The sequence below is a fragment of the Vanessa atalanta genome, chromosome 15 (genome assembly GCF_905147765.1).
Source record: "Vanessa atalanta chromosome 15, ilVanAtal1.2, whole genome shotgun sequence".
Lineage (NCBI taxonomy): Eukaryota > Metazoa > Arthropoda > Insecta > Lepidoptera > Nymphalidae > Vanessa > Vanessa atalanta.
In genome coordinates this window covers 9,881,954-9,907,242 of record NC_061885.1, presented here as the reverse complement: position 1 = coordinate 9,907,242, position 25,289 = coordinate 9,881,954, and the positions used below count along the sequence as shown (strand labels likewise).

Sequence of the window (25,289 nt, the reverse complement as noted above, 5' to 3'; positions counted from 1 at the left end):
AGTACATACTTGCTGAAAAATATCAAAATAATAATTCCATATGTAAATAGCGCGCGAAAACGCTACTTTGACAATATGGCGCTGCAATGGAGTCGGTGACGTCACGTGTCTGTATTTTAATCTGTGTCACATATAATTCACATACAGTAGGCAACCGAGGTTAATAAGTAAGTGACGTCATCATAAGCCGACCAATCAGAAACTACAATAATTGACACTTTATTTTTCGCATTGTCAAATAGCCTATTAGGCTGACAGTTGTTATGTTCCTCTGAAAGAATATAAGGCTTATTGTTGCAGACACACTTGTGCAGTGTAGTATTACATAAGAACAGTTGAAATGACGGAATTTGGTCACAAGTACATTATATATAAAATAAACAATAAGTTACTTGTCTCAGTAAAATAACTATTGCCCACACGCCCAATAAATTGACTCTCCGTACTGTTTTGCTTCGCGTATAAATTGAAAGCTTAATTTACATAAGAAAGCGTTGTCAATTGTTTGTCTTTGTATTTAAAAGAAATTTCGAACACTACACAGCTTCATTATTTAAGTTTATAATATAACTTACATGAAAATCTGTATTATCCTTCGTTAAAATCCAATCAGCCATTAAATGGAAAGGAAATTACTGCTTTGAGAGTTATAGTTAATGTATTCAATCTAAGCTGTGGTTTTAATTTGGTGGTCTGGTGGAATAGTATAGTGGTGTAATATATAAATAGAATTACTGACTATATATACACTAAGGCAGCTCATTCGTTAATCTCACGTAATTCAGTTGCCATAGAAACTATATACAAAGATTATCTCTGCACGAAATAAGGCAGTTTACAAACTTAATATTTATCAAGATGTTCACGTTAATATGGTGTCACGTAATTGGATATACTCGATATAGGAATTGGTGTAGTCGTTGGTGGTATTTTGCCAAATAATTAATAGTCATTTGTACTAGTTTCGATTTGAGTCAGTAATCCTGTGAAGAGGCACAAGTCATGTAACATGATAGTTTACTTGATAAGTGGAATAGATTTCTTACAACATTCATTTGAAATAAAAATAAGAAGCAAAGAGAAGTTTAATTTGTTCTAAATTAGTTGTAACAGAAGTATGAATATTTAAAACAAATTTATTAAAAAAAAAAAACAATAAAAAAATTTTTTATAAGCAAATAAAAAAAAACCAATCCCTGTAGTGTTCTCTGCTCGTACTCTCTCTTATTATTACTCCTAACGAAGGAGGCAAACCGAAGCAAACCTCTGATTTCTTAATACAGATGAGATTTTCAAGTACACACCATCTAAAATTCATCATGTCTCTGTCACTTAGGTAAGCCTCGAACTTGCTTAATATTGCATAAAGAGCTTTTATACTTAACTCTTCAAATCTACAAATCCTGAAACGAAGTTGACAACTTAAGACGTCTAAATTGAAGCCTACTGACTTCCAATAATACCACAATAATGATTGTATTATAGACTAGATGTGCCCGCGGATTCGTGCGCGTTTGAATTTAACAAAAAAGATATTGTTCAGTTCGCAGATTTTACTGTAACTTATTAATTCTGTATTAGTCAGCTTTGAGTGTATGAGGTCGTTGGTAGGAGGCACCCAACGCGACGGCGGAGGGGTGGAATACGCGAGGGCTGGGCGCGGTACTGGACAGTATTTGTACATTGCAGCGTGACTTTATTATTTTTTTATATATAATTCTAAACGAAAGTAGCTTAAGTTACTCCTTATTACATTAGCTATCCGCCAGTGAATGTCCCGTAAAAATCGGTTCAGCTCCAGAGATTAGCCGAAAGATAACAGATAGACAGACAAAAATTGTAAAAAAAGATTATTTTTGTATATATATGTATGCATTTAGTAAAAAGAAGTTTTTTTTTTAAATTACAAACAGACTATTATTACGAATTACGTACTCTTATTTTTTTATATGTGTAGAAAAAGATGTAAACTGGAATTCTATTATTATTTATTTTTTATCTGTCATGTTGATGTTTAATCATTTTCAGAAGTTGTTTTTATGTAGAGCATGTTTTAGTACAAAAATCAGAACCTTCCTCAGAGCTATTAACATAATTTTAGCGTAAACTTTTACGATAGCACCCCGGGGACGTTAAATTATTGGTTTAATGAGTCGTTAGAAATATTACGAAGATATTTCACGTAATTATTACATAACAGATACATAATTTATTTAACTAGTATGAAAAAGTATTTCGAGCTAAAGCTATTAAATTATTGGATCTAGCTTACTTCCTTACTCCTCGAGGGTTATTTACAACAAATTATTGGTTTTATAATTGGTTTTGCATTAAAGAAAAAAAAATATATGTAAAATTTAATTATTTTAAAATATTATTGATCAAAATTATTATTTTGAAATTTGTAATTATTTTATTATTGTAATATATTTTAAAAATTGTAAAGTAAAAATGTAATTGTTTTTTTTTGTTAAATTTTGTAATTGTAGTAACACTAGCTTTTTAAGAAAACATTGTCTTACTAAAACTATATGAGCAGGTCTCATCATAAAAGCTTTTATTATTATTAAAGATAAAATCTACTGAATGTCCCAACACAAACCTATGGCAATGGATGGAATGATTTTGATTTTTCACCAATACGCCACCAACCTTAGGAGCCAGGATGCTGTACTGTATACCAGTATACCTGTCATTATACTTACTTACGCATCCTTCACTGGAACACAACAATACTAAGTATTGCTATGTGGTGGTAGAATATCTATCGAATGGATTATACATTGTACAAATCCCTACCACGTAAAGGTGTGCACTGAAGAACTTATCACCGACACAAGCACTGTTTCTTATTAGTGTCGAGCAATTCTGCAATAAATACTTATATATAATATAATAGTCATTATAATTGCTAACGAGAGCTAAAGAGCTTTTAAATTTCAGTTACCAGAAAATTTATAATAATTGATTTGACATATGTGTAATATGTCAAATCAATTATTATAAATTTTCTGGTAACTGAAATTTAAAAGCTCTTTTTATTGCGGTAGAACGACATTTAACATAATACAGACCACAGATGACGTGTATATCGAGTTGGTTTAAATATACAAATATAATTATAAACTTATTTAAAAATAATTAATATAATATATTTTTAATTATAATTATATTACGCAAATTTATAACCAAAACACAAGCCCTAAACAAAATTCCTCTCTTTAATCCATCGATCAATCAATATATTTTGAAAATACAAATAATTCAATATTATTATTTAATTATATATAAACACTTTAATGTTATGTTGCTAATAAGAGTAAGTGCTATTAGTTTAAACCGGAACAAATATAGAACGAGAACCATCGACTTTGAATTAATTACTTCTAGCCCAAGCGTAGATCTAAGTTCCGGTAATCACTAGACGGTCGTATCTTATATAAACAGTTTTGTGGGAGAACAAATATATACTACAAAGATAAATAAAATTATAATATATTATAGCTACAATCGGAAGGTCGAAAATAAAAACAAATTTATATATACGTAATACCTTTACAAATTAACTGATTACTTACTCGATGTAAGTTATTCGAATGATAAATTACAATAACGCATTTCAGCCTCGATGACGACAACGTATGTTTATATATATACCAAGCGAGGAAATAAATACACCAGGGATCCTCACGGAGCATGTGTTTGTATCTAATGATTTGTGTAACAATCAATTTACCTAAATAAAAATAAAAGATACACATGCGTTTAGACCATACCTCCGATTAATTTAAATTTTATATACATAGGTGTATGTATCTCGACGCGCAAATTATTATTAATTGACGTGTTTACCACCGAGCATGACAGGGTTTTTTTAATGTTATAGTTAGGTGGTCCAAAAAGATTCCACCTTTTTTTATGTCACAGGTGGCAAACGGGAGGCTCACCTGATAGAAAGTGATTACCACCATCCATGGACATCTGCAATACCAGGGGGGCTTACAGGTTCGTTGCCGGCCTTTAAAGAAGGAGTACGCTCTTTTCTTGAAAGTTCCCAAGTCGTATCGTTTCGGAAAAACTGCCGGCGAAAGCAGGTTCCACAAAGTGGTTGTGCGAGGCAGAATATGTCTTAAAAATCGTTGTGGATTTTTGGACAACAAGGTGATGCAGGTGAAACTGTAAAGAAAATCCACTTGATGAAAAGTGGTTACCATTGCCAATAGACAATGGGCTGTAAGATATATTAAACATAGGAATGTACGTGATGATTTATGTTATGTCCCTTGTGCCGGTTGTCAAACTGGCTCGCCCTTTAAAGCGGAACACAACGATACCAACACATGAAAACATAGAGGTATAAGATTCACTTGACATGACCACTAGTCCATTCCACGATTATTTATTAATCATAATATATTTTATATATTTTATAACACTCTATACAAAACAAAATAACTAATTCTCATAGATATCCTAATGACGTAATGAATTATTTATATCTTAATATCATATGACGTGATATTTATATTACATATATATATATTATTTGTAAGTATTAAATAATGAGCTTAACGCTAAAATTATTTTCTACAATTGAAAACTCAAGCGGTTTGTAGGCGTGCAAATGAAAAAGGTTAATATATTTAATAAACACGCATTACAATTACATATACGCGCAGATACACATTAATAAGAAAAATAAAAGCCTGTATATATGCCTCAGCTGAACTAAGTCATCTCCAATTAAGGCGAAGATTCCAAGCTGACTCCACCACGCTCTTCCGATTGAGTTCATTCTTTCTTTAGTATTAATGAGGTACTAAATGAAGCTTATTTAATTCAGCCCGTACATCAAGTACCTGTTTGAAAAATCAATTTGTTCTTAATGAAATTCAGATTATGCATAGCAACGCAGTTGAAGAGGCTACTCTAAATTAAATCAGAGTCGAGTGTGGTAGCCAATATATTACGGGGATCGGTAGTAAAAAATATGCCTTTTATTTTCGTCATCTCTGATTTGTTTATGCAACTGCCTATCGAATTTGTATTTTAAATAAAAGAGTTTTTATGTTTATTTTTATGACAAAACTAATTTTTTATATAATACCAAGGTATGCGGTTGGGCAAATGGATCCAATGGTCCCTAAGCCTTCAATACAAAGCCCAACCACATAAAGTATTTCTGTTTAATGATAGAATATGTGACAAATGGATAGCACCTACCCAGGCGGGTAGGCGATAGGTAACACTACACACACACTAACTTAAAAGAAACTAAATAAAATATTCAATATTTTACTATCACACGCATTACAATTACATACACACACACACAAAGATAGATTTATATATGCATATAAATACACTGGCACTCACAGACACATACTCGTAGATACTATACAGGAGAGCGCTCTACACCACACATTTTAATTTTCCATGTGTTTAATACAATAATTATAACTATTGTTCTGTTGGAGGTTCTGAATAAATAAATGCCACATAACAAGGACGAACATCCTGACTGTTCCACAATACAGAAGAGCATTCTGTTAAAACAAACGCAAAACACACGGCAGAAATTACACGGTTTGTAATTCTAATTAATTATTGCCTTGGACCTCGCCTCCGTATAAGCTAAGAAGTAGAGGCTAAGTTAAACTCCAGGCTAAACTAGTAATTAGACTAAGGAGGTAGTTTGTTTAAACTAAAACATTACAAACCGAGTTAGTTTATATAAATATTTTTTTAAGTAAATAATTTTTTTACAACATTAACAGCCTTTAAATTTCCCAATACCGGACTAAGGTCTTCTCTCCTTTTGAGGAGAAGGTTTGGAGCAAATTCCACCACGCTGCTGCGGGTTGGAATGGATACACATGTGGAAGAATTTCCTTGAAATTAGACATATGCAGGTTTTCTCATGACATTATCCTTCACCGCCCGAAATACAAATAATAAACACTAATTAAGCATGTGAAAATTTAATGATGCTTGCCTGGGTTTGAACCCGCAATCATTGATTAAGATGCACGCGTTCTTATTTCCTAAAATGTCTTGTCTATGCACGGAGGTGACCACTTAATTTAAGGATGTCTTAAAAATCATCGTTCTTTATAATCCAAATTTATTTATAGGTTTCCTTTTATTATACATTATTTCAATAACCATTGAATTACTACAATTATTATCTGCCGGTCTCGTAACAGCCACGCTTTTATTTCCAACCCAATAAGTACTAAGTTTATCATTCTTCCACAGAAGAATTTTATGCAAACTAATTATATGCTTAGAAATTTAATGAGACAATCTAAAACCAGTATCAAAGTTTTTCACGATTACATTCAACTTCCTCGACCCAGCGTTGAGCTCGCATACTACGAGCCGCCTATTTTCCTGCTCACTGCCGTGGAAGTAGCTGAATGTAAACGTGATATAAGGCTAACTTCATCGAGAGAGTATCATGGATGGAACATGTTGTTTATTTATTTAGAAGCCAACATGATGTACAAAATATCTAATTCTTTATAAACATCAAAATCTTTAATCAATTCAAAATATACTTTATTCAAGTAGGTTTTTACAAGCACTTTTGAATCGTCATTTAACAAACTATTTAAAGTAAGGCTACCACCGGTTCGGAATGTAGATTCTAACGAGAAGAACCGCCAAGAAACTCAGTAGTTACTCTTTTTCAACGTCTGAAAATACAGTCATGTTAGTTAAATACAATTATATATGTTTGTTATATTTAATATATTAAATTGCGTGATTGTCATATTTCTTACAAGCTAACCCTTCAACAATTACAAATAAAATGTTACACTACTGTGACAAAGAGAAAACTATTTAATGTACTTTAAATTGTACTTTAATATTTCATTACAATTATGTTCTTAAGAATATTTAACACAACAAGGTTCACGTATTCTAACAGGACAAACTCGGATCTTTTTTCTAAATTATTAATTTCATGTAATAAGAGAAGAAATTTATACGATTTTTTAACATAAAATACGAAATTAATAAAGTGAGATTATCTTACTGCGCCTAGGTACTTAATTTGTATTTAAAATTAAGCCTCGATGGCTTAACGATATGCGACCCGTGAAAGTGGCCTGTTTGATGTCCCCCTCAGCTATCATCGTAGCCATTTTTATGGAAGATTAATTAAAGGTAATCTGTTAAATTAGGCAAAATTTTTATATTATGAAAATTTTATATAGATTTTTCTACAACAATAATTTACAAAAGTATTGTAACATAATTAAATCTAAAGTAATTAATCGTAATTTAGACAAAATTAATTAGAGATAAATAAGGATTGTTTTTTTTTATTCATTGTTTCTGTTTATATATAAAGGACTTCGTAAAGCCTCAAGGAACGATGGCTGGCGGCAATGAGTACCCGACATGCAAACTTATTCAAAGGAGATTTTATAAATTATATTCAGATAATGTTCTTATGAAAGAAAATGGGATAAATGTACGGTTTGTCGTGGTGAGTCGTGTTAAACGGTACACTCAAACAATGTCTCATTAACACGCCAAAATATTTAAAAAAACGTGCGAGCCTTACAGTGGGCGCTTATGACCTTTAACATCTGACGTGTCACCTTGGTAATAAACAACATTAACATATAATCTCGGAGAATGGATTCGTACTAACTGACGATCGACACTTGTACCGCGCGCGCTCATTGGTCAGGACAAATAAAGCACCTTTCCCGACTTCCTGTTACACACTTCCGTTCCTTTTTACGAAATCACTCCCACGAATTGCAGGAAAGCCAGGAGAAATGCTAAAATTTTGCAATCGTCTTAATATTATAAGCCTGAATAGTTTGTCTTTTGGTTTGGTTATTTATTTTTGTTTGTTGGTTTGAACGCTCGTTGCTTAAGATCTATTTGTCCGATTAAATATAAATATTTTTACGTTAGATAGCCTATTAATTGAGAAAAGATACATACTACACATGACATATAAAATCACACTACAACCTGCGGGTGAGCAACTAATGTGATATCATCATCATCATGTCAGAAGCTGGACGAATTGTGCCCCAAAGGATGTCCACCTATGTCGGTATTCCGCTATCCGCATCCAACGGCTTCCCGCGACCTTTACAAGATCATCGGTCCAACTCTAATGCTACATATTCCGCCTTCCGATCGTGGTCGCGAGTATTTTTCAGACTACCAAAGTATATCGTAGCCGGAATAATTGTTGAATATAAGTGAAGTGGCACATCGCTCGCAGAACTGATATATACATCCATATAACTCATATACTGAAGTATTAGCTAGGCATAAATTTTAGGTGTTTATAGTTTAAAAATCAATTGAAATTAGAGTACGATTTCTTTCTTGGCAAGGTCTAAATCTACATGACAAACTTCATCTACTGACAAATTAATCTTGATGCCCAACAACAATTTTTCACATTGTTGTATTCCAGGATGACTGGACTATATTAAAAAAAAATATACATTTAATATATTACATTGAAGTTTCAATCCCTTTTTGTTATTCTTTACCTCGAACCACCGACAGAGTTGCGCTTGTCACGTCAATGTTGCTCGAACGGCAAACACGCTTTTGTTTTCAGACCAAACTTAATTTATATCAAATATTTTACGTTGGCATACCAAAGTGACACATTTGGTTATTCTTATTTAGTATACAATGTACATTGATTCAATTTTATCAGAACAAAAGATTGCATCCAATCAAATGACTATTTAACTCTAAATATATTATCTAAGCAATCGTAGAATGGTAGACCTATTAGAATGTTATTCAATAATGAAATTTCTATAGAGAAATACGCTAGCTATTCAGTAAATATTTTCTAATAATCAATCGGTGAACCATCGCCTTCATGCAAATCGTCTTTTCATGCAGACATTTTCCATAGCTGAACAAATATTGCGTCTATTGAATTAATTTAAAAACTAGTCCGAATTTGTTTGCACAAATTCTTGGAGCCGACAGTCTGACCCATATATTTAATATTAAGTTACACCACAACTTCCTCGAGAATTGTATTTCAATGAATTCTTACGATCAGATAACATGATGGTATTGTTGAAACAGAGTCGAGATGGCCCAGTGGTTAGAACGCGTGCATCTTAACCGATGATTTCGGGTTTAAACCCAGGCAGGCACCACTGAAATTTCATGTGCTTAATTTGTGTTTATAATTCATCTCGTGCTCGGCGGTGAAGGAAAACATAGTGAGGAAACCTGCATGTGTCTAATTTCAACGAAATTCTGCCACATGTGTATTCCGCCAACCCGCATTGGAGCAGCGTGGTGGAATATGCTCCAAACCTTCTCCTCAAAGGAGAGGAGGCCTTTATCCCAGCAGTGGGACATTTACGGGCTGCTAATGTAATGTTCTAATTGTTGAAACGTTCCTACGTATTACCTACATTTAAGTCCAACAAATATATCATATTAATCAGCTTATTAAAGAAGGTAGTCGGTAAAAATGTCTAACCAAGTTTTTCCGGTTATTAAACGACATGGTGTCGTAAGCAATATGGGACATCGAGGGCTTCTGTATGATTCATCACGTGCATTAGTGGTATCTATGAGGTGAAAGATATGTACGGACTATAGTTCCAAAGCTTTTGATAAGGTACCCTTTTATATTTTACTTCATGATTCGATGCAAATCTTGTTACATGATGAAATTATTCGTGCATTTCCTTCTTACTTGTGCAAAGTACGTCGAGTGAAAACAATAAAAGATATTACATCTGCTCGTCTTCTTTTAGAGTAACAAACAAACGATATAAAAGTTTAATAATATAGAAAATATAGAAAAAAATTTGCCTTAATTTATATCACCAGCTGATATTGTTGATGTGACGTATTTTTTTTTGATAAATAAAGCGTTTGTTTTTATGTAACTTATAAAAGTAAACATTTCATTTAAATAAACGAAATTAACGCCTAAAATAACTTTTTTCTAATAAAGATAACAAATTAAACTATAGCCAGTCTGACTTGGATTCACCAGTATTTCAAGTCAAAGTATATATAAATAGCATAGATCTAATTTATCGGTTCGTAGAGTCGTAGAGTCACGAAGCTCGGATCAGACTTGACATTCAGTAGCGTAAGAAAATTAGTGTCCCGTAAGTGACAGCACTATTATAAGACTTAAGAAAATTGAATGCGATAACACGTAAAACATTTGCGTAGCCAAGATTTACTATCACACATCGTCGAAATAGATATCAATTTAGAAAAGGTTTAGGTTTTTGTAACCCTTTAATAAAATTTCCTTAGTGAGAAGCTTCATATGATGTAATCTATCCCTGATAAATATAATATCGAAATGATAGTTGCCCAGTGTAGCATAGATAAATCGTTAGTTTCATGGAAGGCTCTTTGACGTTCTCCGCTAGAATATAATATTTGACCTGACGCACGAGTTTCATAGAAAGGTTACTCAACTCAATATTTCCTGGCTTCAAAGGAGAATCTTTTTTCAATATATAGGCTTTACACTTGCTTATCAAAAACCGATCCAAGTTGTCAATTATGTGTAAAATGTATATGTTTTTCTGAATCGATGATAACATAGATTCGGAAACGATTTATAATATGCTTATGCAAATAGCCCAGGTATACAAATATAATAGTATTTAATAACGTAGCTAGAAGTAAGTACAGTACCCACCGGGTTGTAATTAAACTTTACAAATCTTACATTAGCAGCCTGTAAATTTCCCACTGTTGGGCTAAGGCTCCCTTTGAGGAGAAGGTTTGGAGCATATTCCACCACGCTGTTTCAATGCGGGTTGGTGGAATACATATGTGGGAAAATTAGACACATGCAGATTTTCTCACGATGTTTTCCTTTACCGCCGAGCACGAGATGAATTATAAACACAAATTAAGCACATGAAATTCAGTTGCTTTCCTGGGTTTGAACACGAAATCATCGGTTAAGATGCACGTTTTCTAACCACTGGACCATCTCGGCTCATACAAACCACATATTTTTTAATAATTCCTACTTTTAATTTTTTTTGTTTTATTATAATTTTCTACAAAAGACGGAATTAATATTTAAATATATATATATATACAATATTCTAAATTATAAATTTTAAAAACTCCGAACTCATTCAACACGATAGTTTGTACAAATTCAAAGATTAATTAGTTTATATTTTTTAATTATTCCTTCATGCCCGAGTATTTTATGTATTACTAACACACGACTTCTCAAACCAAAGCGGAAAGGTATCAAGAGTAATTAGAATTAATGAACACGTTTCTGTAAAATATATTTAAGTAAAGCTAATTACTACTTTTAAAATTAACCTAAAATATCTGTTCGTTTTTGCTTTCTTTTTTTAAGATGCATAAAAAATGTCATCGAAATTGATGACTATTGAAAGAGTTTTATAATTAAAGATAAACAATATTTATTGAATAAAATATGAAACTAAAATAAATATATTTTTCTTGTTATTTTTATTATTTATAGCTTCGAAGTATATCGCCGCACACACGAAATAGAAAATTAAGAGGAGTAAAGAGGAGGAACGACGACATCAGAGGGAGATGCTGATTGCCGTCACGGCATACGAGACGATCTCACTCACAAAGCGTGCCAGTACATTCACATAAAAATTAGAAAAAAATTTTTAGCGTAAATTAGTGTACATCAAGTTCATTTATAATTATATTCATGTTTCAACTTCGTATATCAAACGGACATGCCATGCACGGGTAAACACAGAAATGTCCAACTCGAATAACAATTTTCAAAGCGTTTGAGAACGCTGTGTTATATTTCAATATAAAGCGAAACTAACTAATGCGAAACAAACTGATCGCACGTTGTATGTTGCACGGGGGGCAGCTACGGTTATATCCACGTTATTAATAATACATAGCCTCTGGGGTATTAAAGCCCCATGTAGGTTCTTTTGATATAACAATATTTTCGTTCGATCCTGGTCTCTATAAGGATCAAGGATCCCTTTGGTCCAATTAAGAGTGGAGTAAGAGAGATGTCATAAATCACAAAAAAACGTATCTGTTTTTTCATTCCATTTGAACATTGTTTATTTTGTCAGTTAACTAAGTAAGTAGTAATTAAGTAGGTAGCTCATATAATGCGTTTATTGAATACTTTAGAAATATGAACGATTAAATTAATTAACAAAATTAATCCGGTAAAATTTTCTAGCATTGATTGCCTTTGAAGGTTGCAATGGCTGTCCCATTGCAACCATCAAGACTGATCCTTATTTAATAAAAGCCCTATATGCTTTTGTTTAAATTATGGAATGCTCCTCCAGTAAAAGTATAAAAAGCTCAATCAATTTCAGCTTTTAAAAATTCCGTTAAAAACTATTACCTGAGTTATAATTTAGACGACTTCAATTAATCCTTATATATAACAATTTATTATATATATATATATATATATATATATATTTAGACATTAGCAGCCCGTAAATGTCCCACTGCTGGGATAAAGGCCTCCTCTCCCTTTGAGGAGAAGGTTTGGAGCATATTCCACCACGCTGCTCCAATGCGGGTTGGCGGAATACACATGTGGCAGAATTTCGTTGAAATTAGACACATGCGAAGCAGATATGTAGACACATGCAGGTTTCCTCACGATGTTTTCCTTCACCGCCGAGCACGAGATGAATTATAAACACAAATTAAGCACATGAAATTTCAGTGGTGCCTGCCTGGGTTTGAACCCGAAATCATCGGTTAAGATGCACCACTGGGCCATCTCGGCTCTAGAGAGCCGAGATATTAAGTGTTAGTGTGTAAATATTATTTGTATGTACGTTTATGACTGCACCGCCTATTCTGATGGTTTTACATATCTCTCTCAGATTGGGTTGTCTGGAAGAGATGGCTAAGTAGCCATAAGTCCGCCCATTGTACAACACATTAAATAATTGTTTATTTATTTTGTTTTGAGCATTATTACTAAATTTGTGTTTTTTTATTTATTTTTTGTGTTTAATCCTAAGCTTTCTTTATTTTCGTTTGGGGTGTACAAAAAAGTATATTTCATTCATTCATATAAATTTTAGTATAGATTCAATATCAATCATATAAGTGCAAAACCCCGAGAAGAAAAATTACTCAGACGTGAGAGGAACTGGGTAAAATAACTTAATGTTTTTTTTACTGTCATAAATAGTAGGCAAAAATAGCCAAGAAGTGATTTATTAAGTCTTAAAGTGTGTTCTTTAAACTTATTAATTGTAGAATAATATTTTGCACAGAAACGTTAATTATTATTTTTATTAAATTAGCTACAGATGTTTTAAGTCTTGAAAACGTACTTTACATAATCTTAAAAGGCTTCAGTCGTTCAGGCTTTGATTATTCATGTCATGATTTGATTTCTATGTTTTGATAGATATATCTGTCAAAACATAGAAAGATAGCGTCGAAAAAATTCGTGGCTAACTGTTGGCAAACAGAGCAGCGTCGAAAAATATTGTGGCTAACCATTGACCACTATTTGTACACGCACACTATTAAAGTATTATGACGATTAGCGAGTGTGACTCACACCAAGATAATTACGTTGGTTCTTTTCTTTTAGTTATTTTGTAGTGCGACACTCTATCTATAAACAGTCTAAGAGCTCAGGTTAAAAAATAATAAGTCGAAATAATAACTCATTAAATTATACTTAATTGGTTATGAAATATAATAACGGGTATTATTAAATTCTACACATTAACCGAAGTAAAGCAACCTTTAATGAAGTCGGAATGAGAGCTCTTCACAGCCTTATCTCGTGTTATTGTTAGAATAAATAATGTCAATTCTAGTCAACAGGATCCTAGGGATCCTGTTGACTAGAATTGAATCAGATTTCAAATATCTTGAATAATCGATTAATTTGAAGTACGATACCCATTTTGAAATTATTTAAACATCCAATCATTATTATTGATAATATAATAATATAAATTGGATTGAGATAATTATTATTACCAACGTAGAATATACTAACTATATTGAAAAGGGATTGTATCACATAAATAGTATCAATAATCCAACCACCAAAGACCAATAATTTTATTATTGCAGTGCTTCGACTTCAACAGATGAAATTCTCTTACTGGTATCATTTTAGATTGACGGCACAATGATAGTGAATCGAATAGAATATACATCTTACAGTGCCAGTTACATCTACTGACGACAGTGCCTACTTAAAATCAGCAATTTTGTCTACTTTCCGAATTAAAAAAAAAAATGTATATTTGTAGAAATTCAGCTGTGGATGTCTAATCTAAAACCTAAAAGATGGCGCATCGGCGTTGTAAAACTTTTTACAGCGTCCAACGTACAGCGTCACACACTCATCATGAGGCCAATTTGCCCGTCTGCCTATTTTATAACAAAAGTATAATTTTAAGTAAATTCTCCTCGAAAACCTCTACTCTTAAAGGTTCCAGAGTTCAAACCGTGTCGATCAAACCGTGTCGAAGTTAAACGCTAACCAGTGGTAATTTTAAGATGTATAAATCGAATACTGTATTCCACGAACAATATGTTGCCCTGTGGAGTCAGTGATGCTCACAATATCAATTGACACTTGAAGTACATTAAATGAGTTTATTCAGACTTTTTTGGGTTCCGTAGCCAAATGGAAAAAACGGAACCCTTGTAGATTCGTCTAGTCTGTCTGCCTGTTGAAATACTGTGAATCGCATTAAGATTTCCACACAAAAATAGAAAAAAAACAATAAATTTTGAGGGTTCCCCATACTTAGAACTGAAACTCAAAAAATTGTTTTTCATCAAACCCATACGAGTGGGGTATCTATGGATAGGTCTTCAAAAATGGTATAGAGGTTTCTAATATCATTTTTTTCTTAACTGAATAGTTTGCTCGAGAGACACTTCCAAAGTGGTAAAATGTGCTCCCCCCCCCGTAACTTCGATAATAAGATGATGATAAAACTAAAAAAAATATATGATGTACATTACCAAGGAAACTTTCACCGAAAATTGGTTTGAACGAAATCTAGTAAGTATTTTTTTTTTAATACGTAATAAATCGTAAATCGAAATTTATCTTTTATTCAATCAACTCAAATATAAAAACTTGAATTTCCTAAACATAAACCTTGCTGCTATGGAACCCTTCATGGGTGAGTCCGACTCGCACTTGGCCGCGTTTTTTGCTACTGAAGACATACTTCGATTAATATAAATATCCAGGCGGTTTCTTTTATATTTTCTTAGAATGAAAAATTAATACAATAAGGACAATTTCATCTTTCCTCTATCATCCGGTTTTGCTATTCAAAGGACAATAATTTCTAGAATTCTAATCACTATATTTTGATATGATTTAAGTAAATATATATTTGTGAATTATTTGTAAGAAAATCTGTATTATTGAGTCGAGATGAACCAATAGATGTGCACAATAGATTCCATTCATCGAGGGTAAGTAAAATATAACGAATAGATATTAAATAAATAAATAAATATTGGAGAACATCCCATACATTACTCTGATCCCAATTTAAGTAGCTAAAGCACTTGTATTATGGAAAATCAGAAGTAACGACGGTACCACAAACACCCAAACCCAAGGCAACATAGAAAACTAAGGAACTTTTTCTAAATCGACTCGGGAACTCGGAGTGGCGTACCCATGAAAACCGGTGTACACACTACTCGACCACGGAGGTCGTTATTATATTAATTTATCTATTCGTTAAAAACTAATCTGAGATATGATCGAGCGGAGCTGTTTGTATTTAGCTGTATTGGTATCTGTTTTCTTATAAGAAACTTTGCAAAAACAACTTTTCATGCTAAATTAATATTAACATTCATTTATTAATGCAAAACTATACAATATTCTACTTATACATCACCTTAAAAAGAAATAAGAAATTATAAAAAAGAAAAATAAATAGGACAAAAGGCGATATTTAATGATTGATCTCTAACTTACTTAACTAACTAACTTTGGGTAACTTTGGTTTGCACCAAACTTGTATTGGTGCGTCGGCGTCTTCGGGATAAAATTGTTTCAGGTTTGCTGTACAGGACTGGAAATTGATACTTGCCATTGGTGGTTGCGTAGTGAGTCGTTACTAACACAAGAGTAAGAAGCGCTTTCATATTACTCCGCAACTTGTAAATGCTATTTTTTCTGAGGACGGCTTACGGCGGTTCTCCACCTCTATCAGGATAAGCTATTTGTTTGAGGAATAAAGGCGATTTGTCGCATATATGGTGGTGCATAATATAATCTATATAAATATGTATATTTCCCTATTATACGTGCATTGATATATAAAATAGGTCGTCTGCCTGGTAAATAGAGAGTCACCTCCGCCTATAAACATTGGTGTTGTAAGTAGGTATAGCTTTATGGCGGTAGAATATTTGATGAGTTGGTGGCACTCACATGGGCTTGACAAAACTCTACCACTCTGTAAATATCAGAATATACAAATGAGATTCTACTTTTATCATTTAAATACTTTTTTCATGATGTGAAAAACTTTGTCACAGATATTAAAGGTCATAACTACATTATTGAACATACACCGAATAATATCTTAAAAGTACGTATATAAACTAAGTTTTTTAAGACGAGTATTAACAGTGAAGGCTTAACGCAACAAACAATACACTATACGTGTACCATTTAATTCATTCCTTTATGCAATGTTCAAAGCGTCCTCAAGCACTTCGTATTATTTCACGTGGAGTTTCTCGGCATTTCAAAGGTATTTTGACCCAATTCCAAGAGTATGCGAGATCACATTATTGGTACATTTAAGAGGACATGGAACTTATTATATCCCTCGTTTGAATTGACTTCCGATATGAAGATGATGCTAGCGAAAATGACACAGTCGTTGGAATTCAACGATCTTAACTGAAGGTCGCCAGTTCCAAACCAGATAGCTGTATTATCGTTCGTTTTAACGTTTTCGTTTGAACAGCGGTGAAGAAAAGATTTTTTATTTTTCTTAAACTGTACCCTGACAAGTGATTATTGGACTATAAATAATCAGCAAATTTGCCCAAATCGCAAACCAATCTATTTATCTATTGACGTGTATTGGCAAAAAAGTTGAAAGTGAGTCAATAAAAGTAAGTTACTTTTTACCGATTTGTGATAATCCGTTAAATGGAACTTAAATATACACGTAAATTCCACTATAGGATTATAGTAGCATGGAAATGGCAAAACAGTGACGTATAAAGTTTATTCAAAAAAATGACGGGTAAATTTTGCCAGGAACCTTGCCAGTGATCAAAAACAAAATATTTCGTTACAAAGTAGGTACTTGGCAGTGGTCAAACATAAAAAAAAAAAAAAAATTCAAATGGATTCCCACTGTAAAGTCAAATCGAAGATTAGGAATTTTGATAGCTCTTAAATGAGTTAATGAAGATCTTATTTATCGACATTCAGTGATGTTACTTAGGAAATTGCCAACGCTTTATAAATCACAGACCAATTTATCCGGTTATTATATAAATTGAGCACATTTCAACTTTAGCCGTAACATGAATTATCATATACTTAAGACACTGAAGTCATACATAATAAGATATGTTACCGATCCCAACTTTAGAATATCGTTGAAGTTCCATTAAGTATTCTACGCCTTCACGAAGTTCCTGATATTGTTGCTTATCTCGTTTGTATAATAATGGATTATTATTTGCTATTTAAGTCATTTTATGCTCATTAAGGAGATACCTGGAGAGTTTCGGATTTTTGTGGTCTTTTCATACCTTGGCTGAGCTGAGCCAATGGTTGGTTTTCAATACATAATAAAAGAAATCATCAATACACTTAAAACGCATGTTAAGTATATTGATGATATATATAAGATATCATATTTCTTTAGTTTAATTTGTCTTATTGTATTATTGAAAAAGTGTTTGTGCACCATGTTCCCAAATTTGTCTAATCTATAGTTAATGGATTATTATTGGTAACTGTCAGAAACATAAAACGTTCAAAGGATAATTGTAAAAAAGGAAATTATAAAGGCGCTTTAACAATTTAATATATTACTCAAGCTGAATATAATAGTTCAAAGTTATTAAGTAGATTGCTTGTCAGCAATCACTTAATTTAATTGCTATAAAAGTATTAGGTCCTTAAATATAAAATTAGCGTTTCGTCGTACTGGCCACTTTTATCTGTAAAATCTTCTCTTTGGTTAAGAATTCCAAATTCAAATTTATAAATTCATTTAGCTGGTACATTTGAGTTTTAAAAACAGTCATCCATTTGTTTTTTCCTCATTATGTCTTTCTTGGGCGTCGCTTATTACCGCAGGAAAACATGAAATATCGGTATATTTAGTACTACGAGTTCTACCGTGGCACCAGTGCTGCAGAAACAGCTCGAAGGATAAATGATGTGTACGGCGCTGGTGTCGCAAAATAAAGCACAGTACGTATTTGGTATGAACGTTTTCGTTCTGGAAATTTTGACCTTCAGAACCAACCCCGTGGACGGCCGGAGACTAAAGTGGAAAATGAAGAATTAAGGGCTGTTATGGAAGCGGATCCATCACAAAGCACTTCAGAGATAGCTGCAAATTTTGGCGAAAGTGATAAAACTGTATTAATCCACATGAAGCAAATCCGGAAATTAAAAAAAACTTGAACGTTAGGTACCTCATGAATTGAATGAATCGAACTTGCAAATACTTTGCTCAACCGACACAATAATGATGGGATTTTAAATCGAATCATTACTTGTGAAATGAAAGTGGAGATAAGTCCATCTTTATACATCGGCGATGCTTCATTAACCTGGCAACTAAGAATTCTTATGCCTGTAATTACACTGACCCTACAAACCAGAACACACAATACCGAGTGGTACCAATCCAGGCGAAATCGCACCCAGCCCCCAAGTAAAGCTGATCATCATTATCATTTATATTTCACGGAAATGAGATTGAGTCATAATAGTAAATTCGCAAAATCACCGCGCATTGGACGAGATCTACGAATTAAGATAGGAAGATTTAAAACTGCTATTGTTCTAAAGTATCTAATAATTTGTACACAAGAAAGAAAATTTTGAAAATATCTATGTTATAATTTGGTCTTCTTAAAAATTGTTGACAAAAATTCAAAATTATGTATCTAAAAAAGGTGATTTTAAGGTAACAATATTATACTGCCTGTTTTTTTTTTGAAAGGTTTTTCTAATTACCACCGTACTTTGATGCTGAGCTTGCTTGAGCTTTGATGTATTTTTAGTAAATACTAATTTGTCCGACTTATTCGAATGCATTCCTTATTTAAATAATATTTCTGATTTTAATAACATATTTACATCATAATGTTTATAAAAATGGTTCTTTTTATGATATTATTAAAGATCAGTATTTAACAACCGTATTAAATATACACTTTTATATACACTTTTTTAACGTAAATGAATTAATTAATGAATTTATAGTCAGTACCTTTGGAATGTTCTTAGGATTCTCAGTATACTCCATACGTCCAAATATGTTTAGGCATTTGACAATAGTGGTTGAAAAAATAAACATTAAAATTCATTTTTAAGCAGTCATACTAAGGCAAAAATTGCTTTATTGGGGAATGTTAAAGTTTTCCTTCACATCGAGTATGAGATTAATTATAAACACATATTAAGAACATGAATATTCAGTGGTGCTTGCCCAGGCTTAAAATTGGCATCATAAATCCAGATTCACGTATGAACCCACTGAACCATCACGGCTCATATAATAATAATATAACGGCAAAGGCCATTTTTCCGTTTTTAACATAACGCTAGTAAGGTGTGAAGTGAGTTCTTACATCACTGTTAACTGTAAAGGTATTCTGTAAGAAGACATTCGAAACTCACCGGGAAAATCGAGAGTGAAATGTCAGAACATTTTTAGGACACATGTATCAAAATGGCGTATCATTGTAAATCGGTCATCAACATTTCACGAGTGAGATACGAAATTTATTTTCACAGAATTGCACTTTTTTTTATGATATCGGTAGGCGGATGAGCAAATGCGCCCCACCGCCCATAGACAATGGCGTTGTAAGAAATATTAACCATTCCTTACATTACCAATGCGCCACCAACATTGGGAACTAAGATATTACGTCCCTTGTGCCTGTAGTTACACTGGCTCACTCACCCTTCAAACCGGAATACAACAATACTGAGTACTCCTGTTTGACGAAAGAATATCTGATGAGTGAGTGGTACGGGCTTGCATCAAGCCCTACCACCACCATTGGTGGCGAAATAAAAAATTGACTTTGTTTTATTAAGTTTTAAGAATACGTTGATTTGTAAATAGTTAAAAACAATATACCGAAATAATTTTTAAGGATATAATTATTAATAATTTAATAGCGATTATTATTAATAACTTAATAGCAAATATTAAATTATTTGTCTAGTGAAATTCAAAGGTTCATTCATGCACAAACTAGCTGTGTGGTGGAAGTTTAAAGCCTGGTCCTCAGACTTCGCAAATAACATTTTTAAAGATGTGTTATACTATTATTTTTTATTAAATTTATTTTTAAATTACACTTATTAAAATTTAACCATAGATACATAGGTATTTTTGCAAGTTTACCAAATTTTCGACGACGTATTCGATCGATTAAAGTATTTTATTTTTGACTCCGTCCTCAAATAGCTCAACATCAGTCTAGACGCTATCGATCATTGCTCGTTATCAGTGCCCTTATAAGCCGTTAGTTTATGGCTCACTGGCTAAGCACTATAAATTCTATACAATGGACATAAGAACAAACAGGTCTTTTGTTTAAAATTGGACATAATGTCATGTGAGCAATTTATCTATTGTCATTTTTATAAAACAGGACGTTATGTGTTCGGTTACAAAGGACTATGTATTTATTTTTATAATATAGCGTACTAAGGATGCGGCATGTCAAAGAACCGAGATGGCCCAGTGGTTAGAACGCGTGCATCTTAACCGATGATTGCGAGTTCCACCACTGAATTTTCATGTGCTTAATTTGTGTTCATAATTCATCTCGTGCTCAGCGGTGAAGGACAACATCGAGAGGAAATCTGCATGTGTCTAATTTCAACGAAATTCTGTCACATGTGTATCCACCAACCCGCATTGAAGCAGCGTAGTGGCATTTGCTCCAAATATTCTCCTCAAAGGGAGAGCAGGCATTAGCCCAGTAATGGGAAATTTACAGGCTGTTACTGTGATGTGTCATTTGCAAAATAGCTTCAAATGACGACAGATATTAGGATTTCAAACCAATGACGGTAGAACTGATAAATAGGAATTCAAACCAGAATATATAGAGAATGGCCATACTGGTCATTCTCAAGGTCAGAGAGGAGAGATATTATAGTGTTCAAGTACGCACAAAGTTGCCCTCTATACTTTTTTACTCTTATAAAATAAAACAATATGACAAATATAAAAAAGAACAATAATATAATAAATATATAATCAGATACGACCGAAGTCAACCGAAACAAGAACAGACCTAAAATAACAACCAGAGACAGAAAAAAAACCCTACCAATTCCTCACTTTTCTACTGAGATTGACAATTTAACCTTTTTTTTTGTCCAGAATTCAAATCCGGGTCTCGGTATCTGTAGTCTTATAAGCTAACTAAATCAATACATTACGTTACGATACATTTCTTAAAACTCACTTAGAATTATTTATAAATGCTATTAATAATGCAGGTAATGGTATACACATATATAATAAGACAACGGATATATAATCAATTTACCATTTAAAAATTTTAAAAAATGTTTTGTGACAAAATTAATTAAAAAATCTTCTTATTCATTAAATGAATACTTTTAAAAAAAAAACGCCTGGATTTAGGCTCGGGTTCCATCACAGGACTGATTGAACACTAATTTTGAATAACAGCATTGTAAATTTGTTTATTTGAAAAGAGCAACTATGCGAGTTTCTTGCCGTTTCTTCTCGCTGGAGGCTGTTTTCCGAAACGGTGATAATGTGTAATATAGACGATAAAAAAACGATTCATTGTGAAGTTTACTTGAATAAAATACATTTCTTTTGAATGTTTGATGGTATTAGAATCTGTGCAGAAAAGAACATTCCTCCTATTAGTTTCAAAGATTTTCAATAAGCTAATAGTAAATACTTATAAATATATAAATGGCCAGCTATGCACCTGAACTAACTCGGCCATTCGACCGAGGTCGTATGCGCGTGCGATGCGACGCGTGACGTCTTTGAACCGAAACCATTTTCAATTGTATTTATATCTGCGCACACTATAGACAAAATTGTATGGTTAGTTTTTTTTAAATATATATTTTAAAATTATATGAAAGATTGAATGAGTTTTCATTAGACTTAAAAACTTAAAGCATTGTATTTAATATTTAATACGCGAGTTTTTTACCATTTCTTATCACTAGGCTGATTTCATTAATTGGTTCAGAAAACGCAAATTAAACTTAACGATAAAATATTTAGTTTATTAGATATTACAACTATTGCGTCCATGATAATAAAAATGAATATGAATTAAATAGACAACCACCACATACTTTTGATAATTAAGGTCCCAATTCTAATTTAATTTTTGGGGCGCCGCCACTGTGTGAGATAAGATCCAAGCCTTCATAATATTTTAAAGAGGCCGGTGAGTAATTATTGGCACTCCATTTAAATTGTTTTATATAAATACATAAAATATTTATTTTAATAAGAAATCCATTTGAGTTCTTATTTAAATTTTGAAGTCGAAAGGCCATGCTGTTTTAGAAGACATTTTAATTTTGTTCAGTTATAAATATATATTATTACTTTTATTACTACAAAGATAAAAGCTCGAGTATTATTATTTTTATACCTTTTGCTACATTTTTTGCTAATTTTTATTCACTTCATTTAAATTTATTATTCATTAAAATATGCATGTTGCATTTTTTTTGCTATTTTATTTCGTGACAAATATTAGTAATTGCAATTTACATGATAATGATCTTATTAAAGCTTTCATTATTAGTAAAATCTGTCTCGACGTGTGCGCACATCTTTACAGTAATTCGTGATAGTTGAATGAGTGAACAGTAGGTAATACTACAGTGGCACAGTTATCACGTGAGTTATAAAGCTATTATACATATCTGAATATCCAGCGATGCGTTTTAGTTTACAGTTAATCGTAGTTTTTATTGTGCTCGCGACTATAGCGCAGTGCCAGGACTGTAAAGTTGGTGGGAACCTGGTAATTGATATTTTTAGTCAATTTCAAAAAGAAAATGTTTGCTCTTATAAAGATAATGTCTCTTTGTATGTATGTGTTGTGTGTCTTTGTGTGTGTACGTGAGTCGATATCTTCGTTGATTTTAATGATTCTTTTTTTTAAATTGAATTAGAGCCTGTATTTTATAAGATCCTCATTCTCATGAATGGTCCCATTTGGATTGAAAGAAATTATTTACGTTTCGAATAAGCATAAGGGTGCAAAAATTCATCACAAATTTCCCATATTTGAAATATCAGCTCCCCTAAAATACAGCAAAATTATATAAAGGATACAATTGAATGAATATCAAGTATTTAGACTTGACGCATTAACCCATAGGTCTGTTAGAGTGACTTGTGAACCTGCACAGATTACTTAGCTCGTGGTTTTAAATGAATACCTCTTTACTTAGTGTGCCGATCACGAGCAGTGCTGTGGCGGATGCTGTTTTAACGGAGAATGCATAGACAGTAAGTGATAAAGAACTATATCTTATTAGAACAATAATAGTGGTAACATAGTTATCAATCAATATATTCGTAATATTGACCGTGAAATTATTATAGATGAATATCGAAATCAAAATTTTTAAGTATTGTCATTAGACCCAAGAATATGAACAAGTATCAAGTCAAAAGTGTTGAATGAAACTGTTATAAAAAGTATCGCCCTTGTGGGAACGATCTCAATAACTCTCAGATGTTTATCAAGGACGGCCGACGCAAGAGTTTAATTGAGTAAAAATCCCACATAAATAGATCCCTAAAGGAGCAGAGTAGTTTTCGAATTTAAATTGTATGTTACACACACACATACACTTATTAATATGGTAACCCACACTACACTATGTTTTTAACTTAAGAAAATTGTTTTTTTTTTTCAATGTTTAATGAAACCATTTGGTTTAAATTTAAAATACCATATTTGCAAAATGTTTCTTGAGTAAGGTATTACAAAAAGGACGTCTTACTTATTACCTTACCACTTGGTGGTAAGGTAATACTAAAATAAAGTTACTAATAATAAAGTTTTATACATGCCCATTTTAGTACGTACCACCCACTCGTCAGATATTCTAACCGCAATAGTTATTAGTAGTATTGTGTTCCGGTTTGAGGGTGAGTGAGCCAGTGCTATAGCCACCAAGGATATTAGTGCTGGTTAATTTTTTGCCCAGATGATCAGAATTGGGATTCAATGAGTAAATTCTGGTATTTTTACCAGACCACAACCACCAGCACCACCACGCGGTCATGATATTTATTTCTTATTTTTAGTTTAGTTAATTATTCTTATATAAATAAAGTTTTTACTTTCTAAAAAACTTTATAACCTAAAACTCAATAAATAAGACGGCTGTTGTTCCTCAAACCTCGATCTTTGTTTTGTTTCAGCTTATCGATCGTGTCTCGGAGATTTGAATGTGTGCAAAGACCATGTCTGCAGGGGTGAAGAGAACTGCGTGCCCTACATGCCGAAAAGATGCATTGGATGCGAACCGCTGCCGTTGTGTCGTACAAAAAGATAAATATACTGAAATGAAAGTTCATTTATTGAAAAGTTGGACTCACTCAACTTAATAATCTTCCGTGGATATTGAATGTTTTCTTATATTTTTGCATAATATTTCATTGGATCAAGATGTTACAGCTTGTCTATGTTAATAATAATAATTAATAACACTGTAGATTATATTAGTATAGCAAATATTCGTGCCAAATTTCCAGACAATTTCACTAAAAATACGCCGACAAATTAAATTACCTTTATTTAATATTTTGCTCTGGATAATACTGTATTATGTTTTTTTTTTTAATATAGACTGATAAAGATGAAATTCCAAGTAAATACGTACAAGTAGGTTAGTAATATAACTTTTTTTATAGGTTAAGATAGACAATATATTTATATTATGGCCATTATAAAGATGTTTGCTGCATGTTTTCATATGTCTTTTCTTTAGCATAATGGTAAGTGGTCACTTA

General features: G+C 32.4%; 1 long non-coding RNA gene across 1 annotated transcript; it reads left to right on the top strand.

Annotated features, from left to right (window-relative positions):
• Positions 1-23,155: 23,155 nt before the first annotated feature.
• On the top strand, positions 23,156-25,025 carry LOC125069328. The gene is made up of 3 exons (XR_007119832.1): positions 23,156-23,283; positions 23,717-23,774; positions 24,699-25,025. It is a non-coding gene; the product is annotated as an uncharacterized LOC125069328 (long non-coding RNA).
• The last annotated feature ends 264 nt before the right edge of the window (positions 25,026-25,289 follow it).